Raw genomic sequence first — 16305 nt, 5'->3', positions numbered from 1 at the left:
CAGAATGTTACACTCTGATACCAACTTGAAACAACCCAAAAATTTCATTTTAAATCATTACCAAAAACCATGAATATCAAACTTCACATCAAAACATAAGTCATGTAACTCGAAACATCATAAAAATTTGTCAAAGTATCAGTCCCTGTTTATTTAATCGGTCTTTTTTGATCACTAAATTAATTTCAAATTAATTCTTGATCAATACTAATTAAAAACATATGATTTCTCAATTAATATATTATACTTATAGTATATTAATAAATCACAAATAACCTCTTTCTTAAATATCCATCTTATCAAATTATTCTGGTGAAGGCATGGACCATGCTACTATCAGGTCAAGTACATACACATTATAGTTATGGGCTTAGACACTTAATCCAACAATCATAACTCAAAATCTAACAGGATATCAATCCATTGGTCCGGCCTTGGTGACTTCGACCGACAAGTACAGTGAGGAAAACTCATCTCTCAATCTGAAGCGAATTTTGAACAGAATGCAGCTCCAAAAGTCAACACTACCGATCACCTAAATGGAACAAGGACTTAAGCTTAAATAATAATCCCAAGGCCTAAAATATTCAAACCACTTTTAGGTGAACATTGTCAAAGGTCAAATTCGACAACTATAACATCACGACTTTGATTTATTTTCAACTGTAACCCTATGTTTGAGTAAATATGGAAATTTATCCCTTGAGTGCAAGAAAGAGTGCAAAATGGCCCATTGTGATATTTAGTGCTAAGGAAAGTACGTCGGGCGTACGTTGTGTATGTTGAGCGTACTAGGGCGGACCCAGATCCAAAATCAAGGGACGTCTTAAGGGATAAACTGTTTGAATTTATCCATTTGCGTGTATTCAAGTGGGTAAAAACTCAAACCCTTGGTCCAAAAGTCACCCAAAACTCCCAAACTCTTGCATGGATTAACAAAAGTGTCCAAGCTCTCCTTTTTATGAATCTAGAAGCTCAAAACTATAGGAAACTACATTTCAAGGACATGGAGTAGCTCATATTCCATTAGACTAAACTATGAGACCAAAATGCATACAACCTCTAGACTAACAAGATCTAAGCAAAATGACACATCAAGATCCAAGCTTTAAACCTCCCAATGAAGATTGAGGGCAAGATACTTCTGAATCCAAGATGCCTTGAGATTCCAAGTTGATTCAACTTATTTCTTCTTCTTTCAAGATAACCAAAAGCACACTTTTAAGCTCAAAATGCTCACACAATGGGTTAAGGTTAGCAATGGATGATTTGGGAGATGGAGGCTGATGAGGGAAGAGGTCTTAGAAAAATAATGATGCCTAAATAGGGCTCAATCCCTAAAAATTAGGGTTTGACCCTCACGTACTTACACCCATCGTAAGTTGGAGTACGCCGAGTGTACTAGGAACACACGCGATTTCCACTTAAGGAGCCAACATACCAACTTTGCAAATATATTTCATATTAAGGGCATAAATGGGAAGTACTAGGATCACGGTGTTACACATCTAAAAACAGTTCTTAACAAATAAGTGTATACTTCATTTAAACGATGCATTAATACGACGCTCGAGTATAACACTTGTTACACTTACCACATAAACCTACAGCTAAAATCGTGGACATGATCTTCATAGGATTATATTTTTCTATTTGAAAAACAATTAAAATATATATATATATATATATATATATATATATATATATATATATATATATATATATATATATATATATATATGTTACCCATTTGATGGTTGAAATATATACATGAGCCGACTTACCAAATTATTTGGCATCTTGGATCCTTATCACATAACACCTTTTTCGATGTGAATCTATTATTAGATATTTTTATATTTTTGATAAGAAATTTATCGGTCTCCTTAATATGAACATCACTCGTCAAACTATTACTACTTTAGTGATCATTGTCATGGATGCATAATCATAAACATATTAATGTTGTAAAAATAAAAACTTCCATATGCGATATGCCGAAAGAACATTGAACATGTTATCACTATTAATCTAATCATATTAATATATATCCTCGATATGATGTCGTGTACCATATTATTTAACCTATTAACTTCATTATTTTTTTGTCGATGTATATCGTGTCTAATTATGTATGATTTGGTTGCTTATAAGGAAACAAACAACATATTTTTTTTGTTTGTTTATTTTTCTAAATAGATATATCCTATAGATATGACTACATCCAAAACCACATATATATATATATATATATATATATATATATATATATATATATATATATATATATATATATATATATTAATATTATTTTTACTCTCAAGTTAATTGTTTTTCCTTTACAACTTCAATGATAACAAAATAAAAACCAAAGCAAAATATATCTATCATTTTGTTTTTAAAAAAAGCATTCAGGACTTAAAAAAGGAAAAAAAATAAAAAAAGGAAATGGTTGGAAAATATCTTGGATTTTTTTTTCTTTATAAGCTGGGAGTGTTGGAGAGGGCTCCACATTCGTCAAATCCTAGGTTTTTAGGTCTTTCTTGTCTTTGCAGATTGATGCGGCTCAATCTTCCTCGAAGCAATTTATTTATTTATTATTTTTTTTAGTCCATCCTTTGTTCTTACAGATTGATGCGCAATCTCTTACATTTTTCTATGAATTGTTTGTCGCAGATTGATGCTCAATCTTACCTTTTTTTTCATCAAGCTCTTACCTTTTTTATGAATCAAATTTTGTTCTAGATTGATTTTGTTTTTAACAGATTGATGCTCAATCTTACCTTTTTTTTTATGAATCAATCGTTGTTTTCACAGATTGATGCTCAATCTTCGTCAAGCTCTTTCTTTTTTTATTTTTTTTTATTTTTTTTTATGAATCGGTGCTTGTTCTCACAGATTAATGCTCAATCTTGATCAAGCTCTAACCTTTTCTTTATGAATCAATTTTTGGACTAGATTGATGGCTCAATTTTCATCAAGCTCTCTTTTTTATTAATCAGTACCTGTTTTTAACAGATCGATGCTCAATCATCAGGCTGTTACCTTTTTGTATGAATCAGTGGCTTGTTTTCACAGATCGATGCTTAATCTTTGTCAACTGTTTCTCTTTTTATGAATCAATGCTTGTTCTCACAGATTGATTCTCAATCTTCATCAAACTCTTTCTTTTTTACGAATCAATCGCTGTTCTCATAGATCGATGGCTAATCTTCATCAATCTCTTTCTTTTTTATGAATCCGATTGATGATTCAGTCATCGTTATAGTCAATCATGAAGATCTCACTAGATCCGAATGTTAATAGTTTTGGTTCACCAATACTAAAAATAGAAAAAGAAAGAAAGATCTACGATCTGTTCTGGTATGGAGAACACCGTAGACGGTGTTCATTTCTTCCGGAAACGACGTTTAACAATCGAAGTCCAAATGATGACTTCGTAAATGTCGACAGATCCAAGGAATAAGAAAATCGTTGTGTTAAAAGTGGAAAGTATTAAGTGAAAAACGCGATTCAAACAAGGAAGCTTTTGGATCTGAAAGTTTGATGAAGATTGAGTTGAAAAATCTTCGATCAACATCAAGGAACAAGGTAGATTGCTTCCTCAGTTTCTCGTAATCATTATTTCCCTCATGATTTTTATAGTAACCAAAACCAGAAGTTATGTCAATTGTAAATGGTTTCAGGTCTTGCATGAATACATCTTAACCACTTAGAGAAACTCAAACTATGCAAAATTTGATAGTGTATGTACTATGTAGGACAACTATTTTGGTGTTATGGAAACTAGTTCCCGAAAGTACTATGTTATGCTCTTTAATGTAAGAGACTAATAGTTAATGTATAAGTTAGGTGCATGTTAGTTGAATTGTATAACTTACATGCTTGTTGCTTATTATATGGACACCCACTCTAGACTCTAGTATTTATGAATCTAATGTAAGAACTTAAAATGCTCATCGTATCTTGTCAAATTTCTAATATGAGCTCTTTCATTATTTTTGATTTTTGATTTTTCAATTCTTAAATAAATCGTATAACCTGTAAATACTAATGTAATCCTTTTGACTTGACCATTGCTGTAAATTTTTGCAGGTTGTTTTGTTGGTTGAAGGTTTTACAATACAATTAAAGTGAGGACCTTGTAAATGCAAAGTGAGAAAGGATTGTTGTCTTTGCAATTGTGCCGATGAGGTATTATTTCTTATGTCTTTTAGTATTATTTGGGTTCTTTGAGAAAAGTCATAATGATGACTAGTCATATGTGACACACACTCACACATACACAAACATGACTAGTTGCTACGATTAGGGTATTAATTTGAACCTTTTTTGTATTTTCATTTTTGTTGCTTTTGATCATAATCGAAATTGGAAGGTCTAATTTCTAAAGATTCTTTCCATTAGTTTTTAGATACACTCTCATTAATAATATTTATTATTAAGTTTTTAATGTTAATTATAATAGCATGTCTCATATGTGGGACCCTCTTTTGAAATAAAATAAATTATAAATTTGGGTGGTTGTTTGGCATTTTTGCTATATATTTTTAGTAGAAGTTTTGTGCATTAAATGTAGAGTAGCAGTTTCAATTTGGAACATTGTTTATTTCTAAAAGTTGTCCCTCTAAAACAAGAACACATTTTTTATGCATTAAATGCTTAAGTTGTATAAGTTAACAAGATAGGTTGTTAAGTTAGACAATCCAGGGATATAATTAAAAATCAATATTAATTAAAAAGTTGAAGGTAAAAAAAAAACAAAAAAAAAAGAAAAACTTTGGTGTTTTACGGGAGGTTTGGACAACATGAACTGCTTCAAAATGTGAGGGGCTAACCTGATAAAAGATTAAAATGAAAGGTTATTTTTTTTACTATGTATTTAAAAGTATAAGGGGTTAAGGTTCAAAAAGAAAATGCCTCGGTATTGTAGCAAAAACAAAATATTTCACGGTCTCAATTGTAACCTTTTAAGATTATATTAAAAAAAGAATGTTAGATGATTGGAATAATAAGTTGATTTAAAATTTCAAATTTGTTATAAAGTTTCTTTTTTTTCTTTTTTTTTTTTTTTGCTAAAATGAATTTGTTATAAAAGTTTACTACCATTCCATAAGAAATATATAAACTACTTTAGCTCCATTAGGTAACTCATCTTCTTGAGATACCAACCGATTCATTTGCTGATCCATTTATAAATGAACATCTCGAAAGACTAAAAAACAAAAAAAGAACGGTAATCATGTAGTTTATGGTTACCTCTTAAATCACACGATTAGAATGAAGAGCAACAATGAAGATATAGAAAATAAGAAAATATCTAATTAATACCCTAAGTGTAGCAACTAGTCATGCCCAATTTCCATTAAGATGAAGAGCATCAATGAAGATATATAAAATAAGAAAATGTCAAATTAATATCCTAAGTGTAGCAACTAGTCATGTGTATATAAGAGAGAGAGAGAGAGAGAGAGAGAGAGAGAGAGGGGGGGGGGGGGAAGAAAGAGAGTGCCACACATAACTAGTCATCATTATGACTTTTCTCAAAGAGCCATAATGGGGAAAAACATTATAGTCTAGTAGTGGATTTTAGTTCATAGGGCTTTGCCTTTTTAGGTTATATTGTAGTATTTGCATTTGTCAAAATTTTCTATTGGGTAAAAGGTGTAATGTATATCTGTTCATGTAGGTTGATACTAATGTACTCAACATGTATTCGTTCTATGGTTTATTTGTTATTTTAGGTTAATACTAAGAAACTTATCATAATTTCCTTATAATTTATATTCTATACTTTTATGGCTTTATCAAGGACTTAGCTTCAAATTTTCATTCTAACTAAAACAAAGAGGTGATAAGACTAATATTTGGAGCTTATAGAAACACATAACATAAATCACCAAAACATAATATCAATACGCTTAAATAATACTAAAATACATGAGAAGTATAATCTCATTGACACAATTGCAAGACCAACAATCCTCTAACTTCGCATTCAAAAACTTCTCACTTGCATTATATCATAATACCCTTGACCAACAGAACAAACTGCAAAATTTATAGCAACAATCAAGTCAAGAGGATTACATTATTATTTACAGGTTATGATTTATTTATGAAATTAAAGATAAAATATCAATCACTAACCTAGAACCCTCTGTCTCCATATTGAAATATACTTGATATTCAAGGCCAAAGTTTTGCATAATGAAGTGTTCATTAGCAAAAAAAAACATATAAAGTGGCCTAAATAACAACAAAAGTTCACTAATGGACAAAACTTTCTTTAAGGCTTTTATCATTGAAACGAGTCTTATATTGCTATACTTTATCATAAACACTTGATTTGAGATAGATAATATTCGTCTTTATTATAACAACTTTATGGCATGAATGAGTCGGCCACCAAATTCGGTTCCGAATTTCTCAAAAAACCTTATACATTTCAAAGTTCTTTATCTTCTAATAATACCTAAAGACTTTGATGTTTCAAATTTCTTAAAACACTCTTCAAAGTTGAAATTTCCAAATCCCCTGAAAAGCACTTCAAGTTTCAAAGTTCCAAATTACTCAAAACACCTTGCAGAATTCAAAGTCTCATATCCGCTAAAACATCATTCAGATTTCAAAGTTCAAATTCCCCAAAACACCATGCAAAGTTTAAAGTTTCAAATCTCTCTGAAAATCTGCATGCTTCAAACTTCAAAGTTCCCCAAAATGTCTTGCTAAATTCAAAATTCCAAATTTCCTATAATGACTTACAAATTTCAAAGTCCCGAATCCTCCATTTAGATTTGCAGATTCCAAAGATCCAAACTCCTCAAAAAGCCATACAGACATCAACAACTACACAAGTTAAAAAGGAAGCTATAGAAATCTTGGTAGTATATGTTCTTTTATTAACCTACATGATTATAATAAAGGGTACATATGTAAAAAATGCTCTTAAACTTATACTCTCTTTTGGCAATCGATTCAGGTCATCAAGGTCTACTTCTGGAATTACACCAAGCACAAGTGCAACTCAACGATCCTCACTGATCAAGAAAAACACAAAACTAAAATTTAAGATGATTTTTAATTCTAACCGTGTACCTCTAAAATCACATGATTAGAATTAAAGATCAAATTGAATTTTAGCTTTGTGTTTTTCTTGATCTGTGAGGATCATTGAGTAACACTTGTGGCTGATGGAATTCCAGAAGTAAACCGTCATTACATGGATCGATTGTCCAAAAGAGATTATAACTTTAAAGAGCATTTTTGACATATGTATCTTTTACTATAATCATGTTGTTTAATAAAAGTGCATTTACTACCAAACTTTCTATATCTTCCCTTTTAACTTGTGTAGTTGATAACTACGTGGCTTTTGGAGAGTTTGGATCTTTGGAATCTGCGAGGCTAAGTGGAGGATTCGGAACTTTGAACTCTGCAGGGTTTTTTGCGGAATTTGGAAATTTTAATTTAGCAAAGACATTTTGGGGAACGTGGAAATTTGAAGTATGCATGGTTTTCAGGGGGATTTGGAACTTTAAACTCTACATGGTGTTTTGGGGAATTTGGAATTTTGGAATCGGCATGGCGTTTTGGGGGATATGAGACTTTGAATTCAGCAAGGTGTTTTGGGTAATTTAGAACTTTGAAACTTGCAGGGCTTTTGGATGGATCTGGAACTTTGAACTCTACAGGGTGTTTTGAGAAATTTGAAACATTAAAGTCTGTAGAGATTATTAGGGGATAAAGAACTTTGAAATATATAAGGTTTTTTCAGGAATTTGGAACTGAATTTGGTGCCTACTCATTCATGCCATAAATTTGTCATAACAAAGACGAATATTATCTATCTCGAGTCAAATGCTTATGATAAAGTGTAGCAACATAAGACCGGTTTCCATGTTAGATGACTTAAAGAAAATTTTGTCCATTAGAGAACTTTTGTTTTCATTTAGGTCACTTTATATTTTTTTGCTAATAAACACTTAATTATGCAAAACTATGGGATTAAATATGAAGTATAAATCAATATGGAGACGTAAGGTTCTAGGTTAGTTTCTGATATTTTATCTTTCACTTGATAAATAAATCATATAGCCTCTAAATATTAATGTAATACTCTTGACTTTGATTGTTGCTGTAAATTTTGCAGTTTGTTCTTTTAGTCAAGGGTATTATGATACTAAAATGCATGAGAAATATAACCTCATTGACACAATTGCAAGACCAACAATCCTCTCTCTTTGCATTCAAAAGCTTCTCACTTGCATTGTATATCACAATACCCTTGACCAGCAGAATAAACTGCAAAATTTACAACAATAATCAAGTCAAGAGGATTACATTAATATTTACACCTTATATGATTTATTTATGAAGTGAAAGATAAAATATCTGAGGCTAACCTAGAACCTTCGGTCTCCATATTGAAATACACTTCATATTAAATGCCAAACTTTTGCATAATGAAGTATTCATTAGCAAAAAACATATAAAATGGCCTAAATGAAAACAAAAGTTCACTAATGGACAACTTTTTTAAGGCTTTTAACATCGAAACGGGTCCTATATTGCTACAGTTTATCACAAACACTTGACTTGATATAAGATAATATCCGTCTTTATTGTGACAACTTTATGGCATGAATTAGTAGGCCACCAAATTCAATTCTGAATTCATCAAAAAACCTTATAGATGTCAAAGTTCTTTATCCCCTGATAATACCTACATACTTTAATGTTTCAAATTTCCTAAAACACTCTACAGAGTTCAAATTTCCAAATCCCCAAATGCCTTGCAAGTTTCAAAGTTCCAAATTACCCAAAACACCTTGCTGAATTCAAAGTCCTATATCCCCCAAAACGCCATGCAGATTTCAAAGTTTAAAATCCCCAAAACAACATGCAAAGTTTAAAGTTCCAAATCCCCCTGAAACCTGCATGCTTCAAACTTCAAGTCTCCCAAAATGTCTTGCAAAATTCAAAATTCCAAATTCCCTAAAATGCCCTTTAAAGTTCAAAGTTCCGAATCCTCCATTTAGTCTTGCAGATTCCAAAGATCCAAACTCCCCAAAAAGCCATACAAACATCAACTACACAAGTTAAAATAGACGATATAGAAATGTTGGTAGTATATGTTCTTTCATTAAACTACATGATTATAATAAAGGCTACATATGTCAAAAATGCTCTTAAACTGATAATCTCCTTTAGGAAATCGATTCAGGTTATCAAGGTCTTCTTCTGGAATTACACCAAGCACAAGTGCAACTCAATGATCCTTACAGATCAAGAAAAACCCAAAACTAAAATTCAAGTTGATCTTTAATTTTAATCGTGTGATTTAAGAGGTACGCAATTAGAATTAAAGATCAACTTAAATTTTAGCTTTGTGTTTTTCTTGATCTGTGAGGATCACTGAGTTGTACTTTTGGTTGGTGTGATTCCAGAAGTAGAGCTTCATTACCTGGATGATTGTCCAAAAGATATTATAACTTTAAAGCGCATTTTTGAGATATGTAGCTTTTACTATAATCATGTAGTTTAATAAAAGTATATATACTACCAACCTTTCTATGTCTTCCCATTTTAACTTTTGTAGTTGATATCTACATGGCTTTTGGGGAGTTTGGATCTTTGGACTCTACGAGGCTAAATAGAGGATTCCGAAATTTAAACTCTACAGGGTACTTTGGGGAATTTGGAATTTTGAATTTAGCAAAGAAATTTTGGGGAACTTGGAAGTTTGAAACATGCAAGTATTTAGCGGAATTTGGAACTTTAAACTTTGCATGGTGTTTTGGGGAATTTTAACTTTGAAATCTACATGGTCTTTTGGGGGATATGTGAATTTGAATTCAGCAAGGTGTTTCGGGTAATTTGAAGCTTTTAAACTTTTAGGCTTTTGGGGGGATTTGGAACTTTGAACTCTGCAGGGTGTTTTGAGAGATTTGAAACATTGAAGTCTGTAGGGATTATTAGGAGATAAAGAACTTTGAGATCTTTAAGGTTTTTTGAGAAATTTGGAACCAAATTTGGTCATGCCATAAAGTTGTCATAGTAAAGACGAATATTATCTATCTCAAGTCAAGTGTTTATAATAAAGTGTAGCAATATAGGACCGATTTCCATGTTAAAAGCCTTAAAGAAAGTTTTGTTCATTAGTGAACTTTTTTGTCATTTAGGCCACTTTATATGTTTTTTTTTTCTAATGACCACTTCATTATGCAAAACTTTAGCCTTGAATATGAAGTATACTTCAATATGGAGATCAAAGGTTCTAGGTTAGTCTCTGATATTTTATGTTTCAGTTCATAAATAAATCATATAACCTTTAAATACTAATATAATCCTCTTGACTTGATTGTTGCTGTAAATTTTGCAGTTTGTTTTGTTGGTCAATGGTATTATGATACAATGCAAGTGAGAAACTTTTGAATGCAAAGTGAGAGGACTGTTGGTCTTGCATTTGTGTCAATGAGGTTATATTTATCATCATTTAAGTGTCTTGATATTATATTTTGGTGATTTATGTTATGTGTTTTTATATGGTCAAAGTATTAGTCTTACCACCTCTTTGTTTTAGTTAGAATAAAAATTTAAAGCTAGGTCCTTGATAAAGAGATAAAGGTAAAGAATATAAATTATAATGATTTCATGATAAGTTTCTTAGTATTAACCTAAAATAACAAATAAGCTATAGATTGAAATAAATGTTGAGTACATTGGTATCAACCTACATGAACAAGATATACATTACACCTTTTACCCAGTGGAAAATTTTGGCAAATGCAAATACTACAATACAACCCTAAAAAGGCAAAGCCCTTTATACCAAAATCCGTTACTAGACTACAATGTTTTTCTCAATTATGGTTCTTTGAGAAAAGTCATAATAATTTTAAGTCATGTGTGGCACTCTCTCTCATTTTCTCTCACTCATATGCACATGACTAGTTGCTACACTTAGGGTATTAATTTGACATTTTCTTATTTTCTATATCTTCATTGTTGCTTTTCATCATAATGGAAATTAGAAGGCCTAATTTCCAAGTATTCTTTACATTAGTTTCAAGATGCTACCACTTAAGATTGCTCATCATGACTCCCTCTGGATTACATGTGTATTACACTCTTACAAATAATCTTTATTGTAAATTTTTTAATGTTAATTGTAATAGAATATGTCTCATCGCTTCTATCCTATTTTGGAATCAAATAAATTATAAATTTGAGGTGTTATTCGGCATTTTTACTAAACATATTTACAGGTATGATTTATTTATGAAATGAAAGATAAAATATCAGACACTAACCTAGAACCTTCTGTCTCCATATTGAAATATACTTCATATTCAAGGCTAAAGTTTTGCATAATGAAGTGTTCATTAGCAAAAAAAAAACATATAAAGCGGCCTAAATGACAACAAAAGTTCACTAATGGACAAAACTTTCTTTAAGACTTTTATCATTGAAACGAGTCTTATATTGCTATACTTTATCATAAACACTTGATTTGAGATAGATAATATTCGTCTTTATTATAACAACTTTATGGCATGAATGAGTCGGCCACCAAATTCGGTTTCGAATTTCTCAAAAAACCTTATACATTTCAAAGTTCTTTATCTCCTAATAATACCTACAGAATTTGATGTTTCAAATTTCTTATAACACTCTTCAAAGTTCAAATTTCCAAATCCCCCGAAAAGCACTTCAAGTTTCAAAGTTCCAAATTACCCAAAACACCTTGCAGAATTCAAAGTCTCATATCCGCTAAAACATCATGCAGATTTCAAAGTTCAAATTCCCCAAAATACCATGCAAAGTTTAAAGTTTCAAATCTCTCTGAAAATCTGCATGCTTCAAACTTCAAAGTTCCCCAAAATGTCTTGTTAAATTCAAAATTCCAAATTTCCTATAACGACTTACAAATTTCAAAGTCCCGAATCCTCCATTTAGATTCGCAGATTCCAAAGATCCAAACTCCTCAAAAAGCCATACAAACATCAACAACTACACAAGTTAAAAAGGAAGCTATAGAAATGTTGGTAGTATATGTTCTTTTATTAAACTCCATGATTATAATAAAGGGTACACATGTCAAAAATGCTCTTAAACTTATACTCTCTTTTAGCAATCGATTCAGGAATTTGGAACTGAATTTGGTGTCTACTCATTCATGCCATAAATTTGTCATAATAAAGATGAATATTATCTATCTCGAGTCAAATGTTTATGATAAAGTGTAGCAACATCAGACCGGTTTCCATTTTAGATGACTTAAAGAAAATTTTGTCCATTAGTGAACTTTTGTTTTCATTTAGGTGACTTTATATTTTTTTGCTAATAAACACTTAATTATGCAAAACTATGAGATTAAATATGAAGTATAAATCAATATGGAGACGTAAGGTTCTATGTTAGTTTCTGATACTTTATCTTTCACTTGATAAATAAATCATATAGCCTCTAAATATTAATGTAATACTCTTGACTTTGATTGTTGCTGTAAATTTTGCAGTTTGCTCTTTTAGTCAAGGGTATTATGATACTAAAATTCATGAGAAATATAACCTCATTGACACAATTGCAAGACCAACAATCCTCTCTCTTTGCATTCAAAAGCTTCTCACTTGCATTGTATATCATAATACCCTTGACCAGCAGAATAAACTGCAAAATTTACAACAATAATCAAGTCAAGATGATTACATTAATATTTACACGTTATATGATTTATTTATGAAGTGAAAGATAAAATATCTAAGGCTAACCTAGAACCTTCGGTCTCCATATTGAAATACACTTCATATTAAATGCCAAACTTTTGCATAATGAAGTATTCATTAGCAAAAAACATATAAAATGGCCTAAATAAAAACAAAAGTTCACTAATGGACAACTTTTTTAAGGCTTTTAACATCGAAATGAGTCCTATATTACTACAGTTTATCACAAACACATGACTTGATATAGATAATATTCGTCTGTATTGTGACAACTTTATGGCATGAATTAGTAGGCCACCAAATTCAATTCTGAATTCATCAAAAAACCTTATAGATGTCAAAGTTCTTTATCCCCTGATAATACCTACATACTTTAATGTTTCAAATTTCCTAAAACACTCTACAGAGTTCAAATTTCCAAATCCCCAAATGCCTTGCAAGTTTCAAAGTTCCAAATTACCCAAAACACCTTGCTGAATTCAAAGTCCTATATCCCCCAAAACGCCATGCAGATTTCAAAGTTTAAAATCCCCAAAACAACATGCAAAGTTTAAAGTTCCAAATCCCCCTGAAACCTGCATGCTTCAAACTTCAAGTCTCCCAAAATGTCTTGCAAAATTCAAAATTTCAAATTCCCTAAAATGCCCTTTAAAGTTCAAAGTTCCGAATCCTCCATTTAGTCTTGCAGATTCCAAAGATCCAAACTCCCCAAAAAGCCATACAAACATCAACTACACAAGTTAAAATAGACGATATAGAAATGTTGGTAGTATATGTTCTTTCATTAAACTACATGATTATAATAAAGGCTACATATGTCAAAAATGCTCTTAAACTGATAATCTCCTTTAGGAAATCGATTCAGGTTATCAAGGTCTTCTTCTGGAATTACACCAAGCACAAGTGCAACTCAATGATCCTTACAGATCAAGAAAAACCCAAAACTAAAATTCAAGTTGATCTTTAATTTTAATCGTGTGATTTAAGAGGTACGCAATTAGAATTAAAGATCAACTTAAATTTTAGCTTTGTGTTTTTCTTGATCTGTGAGGATCACTGAGTTGTACTTTTGGTTGGTGTGATTCCAGAAGTAGAGCTTCATTACCTGGATGATTGTCCAAAAGATATTATAACTTTAAAGCGCATTTTTGAGATATGTAGCTTTTACTATAATCATGTAGTTTAATAAAAGTATATATACTACCAACCTTTCTATGTCTTCCCATTTTAACTTTTGTAGTTGATATCTACATGGCTTTTGGGGAGTTTGGATCTTTGGACTCTACGAGGCTAAATAGAGGATTCCGAAATTTAAACTCTACAGGGTACTTTGGGGAATTTGGAATTTTGAATTTAGCAAAGAAATTTTGGGGAACTTGGAAGTTTGAAACATGCAAGTATTTAGCGGAATTTGGAACTTTAAACTTTGCATGGTGTTTTGGGGAATTTTAACTTTGAAATCTACATGGTCTTTTGGGGGATATGTGAATTTGAATTCAGCAAGGTGTTTCGGGTAATTTGAAGCTTTTAAACTTTTAGGCTTTTGGGGGGATTTGGAACTTTGAACTCTGCAGGGTGTTTTGAGAGATTTGAAACATTGAAGTCTGTAGGGATTATTAGGAGATAAAGAACTTTGAGATCTTTAAGGTTTTTTGAGAAATTTGGAACCAAATTTGGTCATGCCATAAAGTTGTCATAGTAAAGACGAATATTATCTATCTCAAGTCAAGTGTTTATAATAAAGTGTAGCAATATAGGACCGATTTCCATGTTAAAAGCCTTAAAGAAAGTTTTGTTCATTAGTGAACTTTTTTGTCATTTAGGCCACTTTATATGTTTTTTTTTTCTAATGACCACTTCATTATGCAAAACTTTAGCCTTGAATATGAAGTATACTTCAATATGGAGATCAAAGGTTCTAGGTTAGTCTCTGATATTTTATGTTTCAGTTCATAAATAAATCATATAACCTTTAAATACTAATATAATCCTCTTGACTTGATTGTTGCTGTAAATTTTGCAGTTTGTTTTGTTGGTCAATGGTATTATGATACAATGCAAGTGAGAAACTTTTGAATGCAAAGTGAGAGGACTGTTGGTCTTGCATTTGTGTCAATGAGGTTATATTTATCATCATTTAAGTGTCTTGATATTATATTTTGGTGATTTATGTTATGTGTTTTTATATGGTCAAAGTATTAGTCTTACCACCTCTTTGTTTTAGTTAGAATAAAAATTTAAAGCTAGGTCCTTGATAAAGAGATAAAGGTAAAGAATATAAATTATAATGATTTCATGATAAGTTTCTTAGTATTAACCTAAAATAACAAATAAGCTATAGATTGAAATAAATGTTGAGTACATTGGTATCAACCTACATGAACAAGATATACATTACACCTTTTACCCAGTGGAAAATTTTGGCAAATGCAAATACTACAATACAACCCTAAAAAGGCAAAGCCCTTTATACCAAAATCCGTTACTAGACTACAATGTTTTTCTCAATTATGGTTCTTTGAGAAAAGTCATAATAATTTTAAGTCATGTGTGGCACTCTCTCTCATTTTCTCTCACTCATATGCACATGACTAGTTGCTACACTTAGGGTATTAATTTGACATTTTCTTATTTTCTATATCTTCATTGTTGCTTTTCATCATAATGGAAATTAGAAGGCCTAATTTCCAAGTATTCTTTACATTAGTTTCAAGATGCTACCACTTAAGATTGCTCATCATGACTCCCTCTGGATTACATGTGTATTACACTCTTACAAATAATCTTTATTGTAAATTTTTTAATGTTAATTGTAATAGAATATGTCTCATCGCTTCTATCCTATTTTGGAATCAAATAAATTATAAATTTGAGGTGTTATTCGGCATTTTTACTAAACATATTTACAGGTATGATTTATTTATGAAATGAAAGATAAAATATCAGACACTAACCTAGAACCTTCTGTCTCCATATTGAAATATACTTCATATTCAAGGCTAAAGTTTTGCATAATGAAGTGTTCATTAGCAAAAAAAAAACATATAAAGCGGCCTAAATGACAACAAAAGTTCACTAATGGACAAAACTTTCTTTAAGACTTTTATCATTGAAACGAGTCTTATATTGCTATACTTTATCATAAACACTTGATTTGAGATAGATAATATTCGTCTTTATTATAACAACTTTATGGCATGAATGAGTCGGCCACCAAATTCGGTTTCGAATTTCTCAAAAAACCTTATACATTTCAAAGTTCTTTATCTCCTAATAATACCTACAGAATTTGATGTTTCAAATTTCTTATAACACTCTTCAAAGTTCAAATTTCCAAATCCCCCGAAAAGCACTTCAAGTTTCAAAGTTCCAAATTACCCAAAACACCTTGCAGAATTCAAAGTCTCATATCCGCTAAAACATCATGCAGATTTCAAAGTTCAAATTCCCCAAAATACCATGCAAAGTTTAAAGTTTCAAATCTCTCTGAAAATCTGCATGCTTCAAACTTCAAAGTTCCCCAAAATGTCTTGTTAAATTCAAAATTCCAAATTTCCTATAACGACTTACAAAT

General features: G+C 30.9%; 1 long non-coding RNA gene across 2 annotated transcripts in view; it reads left to right on the top strand.

The window, feature by feature from the left end:
* The first annotated feature begins 2685 nt into the window (after positions 1 to 2685).
* The window catches only part of LOC111894172 (uncharacterized), a 31614-nt gene continuing 17994 nt past the window's right edge, over positions 2686 to 16305 (top strand). The window contains exons 1-2 of one of the 2 annotated variants that reach the window (XR_006184186.2): positions 2686 to 3591; positions 4096 to 4194. This is a non-coding gene — a long non-coding RNA (uncharacterized LOC111894172). Of the gene's footprint in view, positions 3592 to 4095; positions 4454 to 16305 lie in introns of those variants that run through there. The other variant, XR_006184185.2, reaches the window with a different exon arrangement.

Source organism: Lactuca sativa, chromosome 6, assembly GCF_002870075.4.
Source record: "Lactuca sativa cultivar Salinas chromosome 6, Lsat_Salinas_v11, whole genome shotgun sequence".
Classification (NCBI taxonomy): domain Eukaryota; kingdom Viridiplantae; phylum Streptophyta; class Magnoliopsida; order Asterales; family Asteraceae; genus Lactuca; species Lactuca sativa.
Note: the sequence above shows the minus strand (reverse complement) of the source record. Positions and strands in the feature narration are given on the sequence as shown.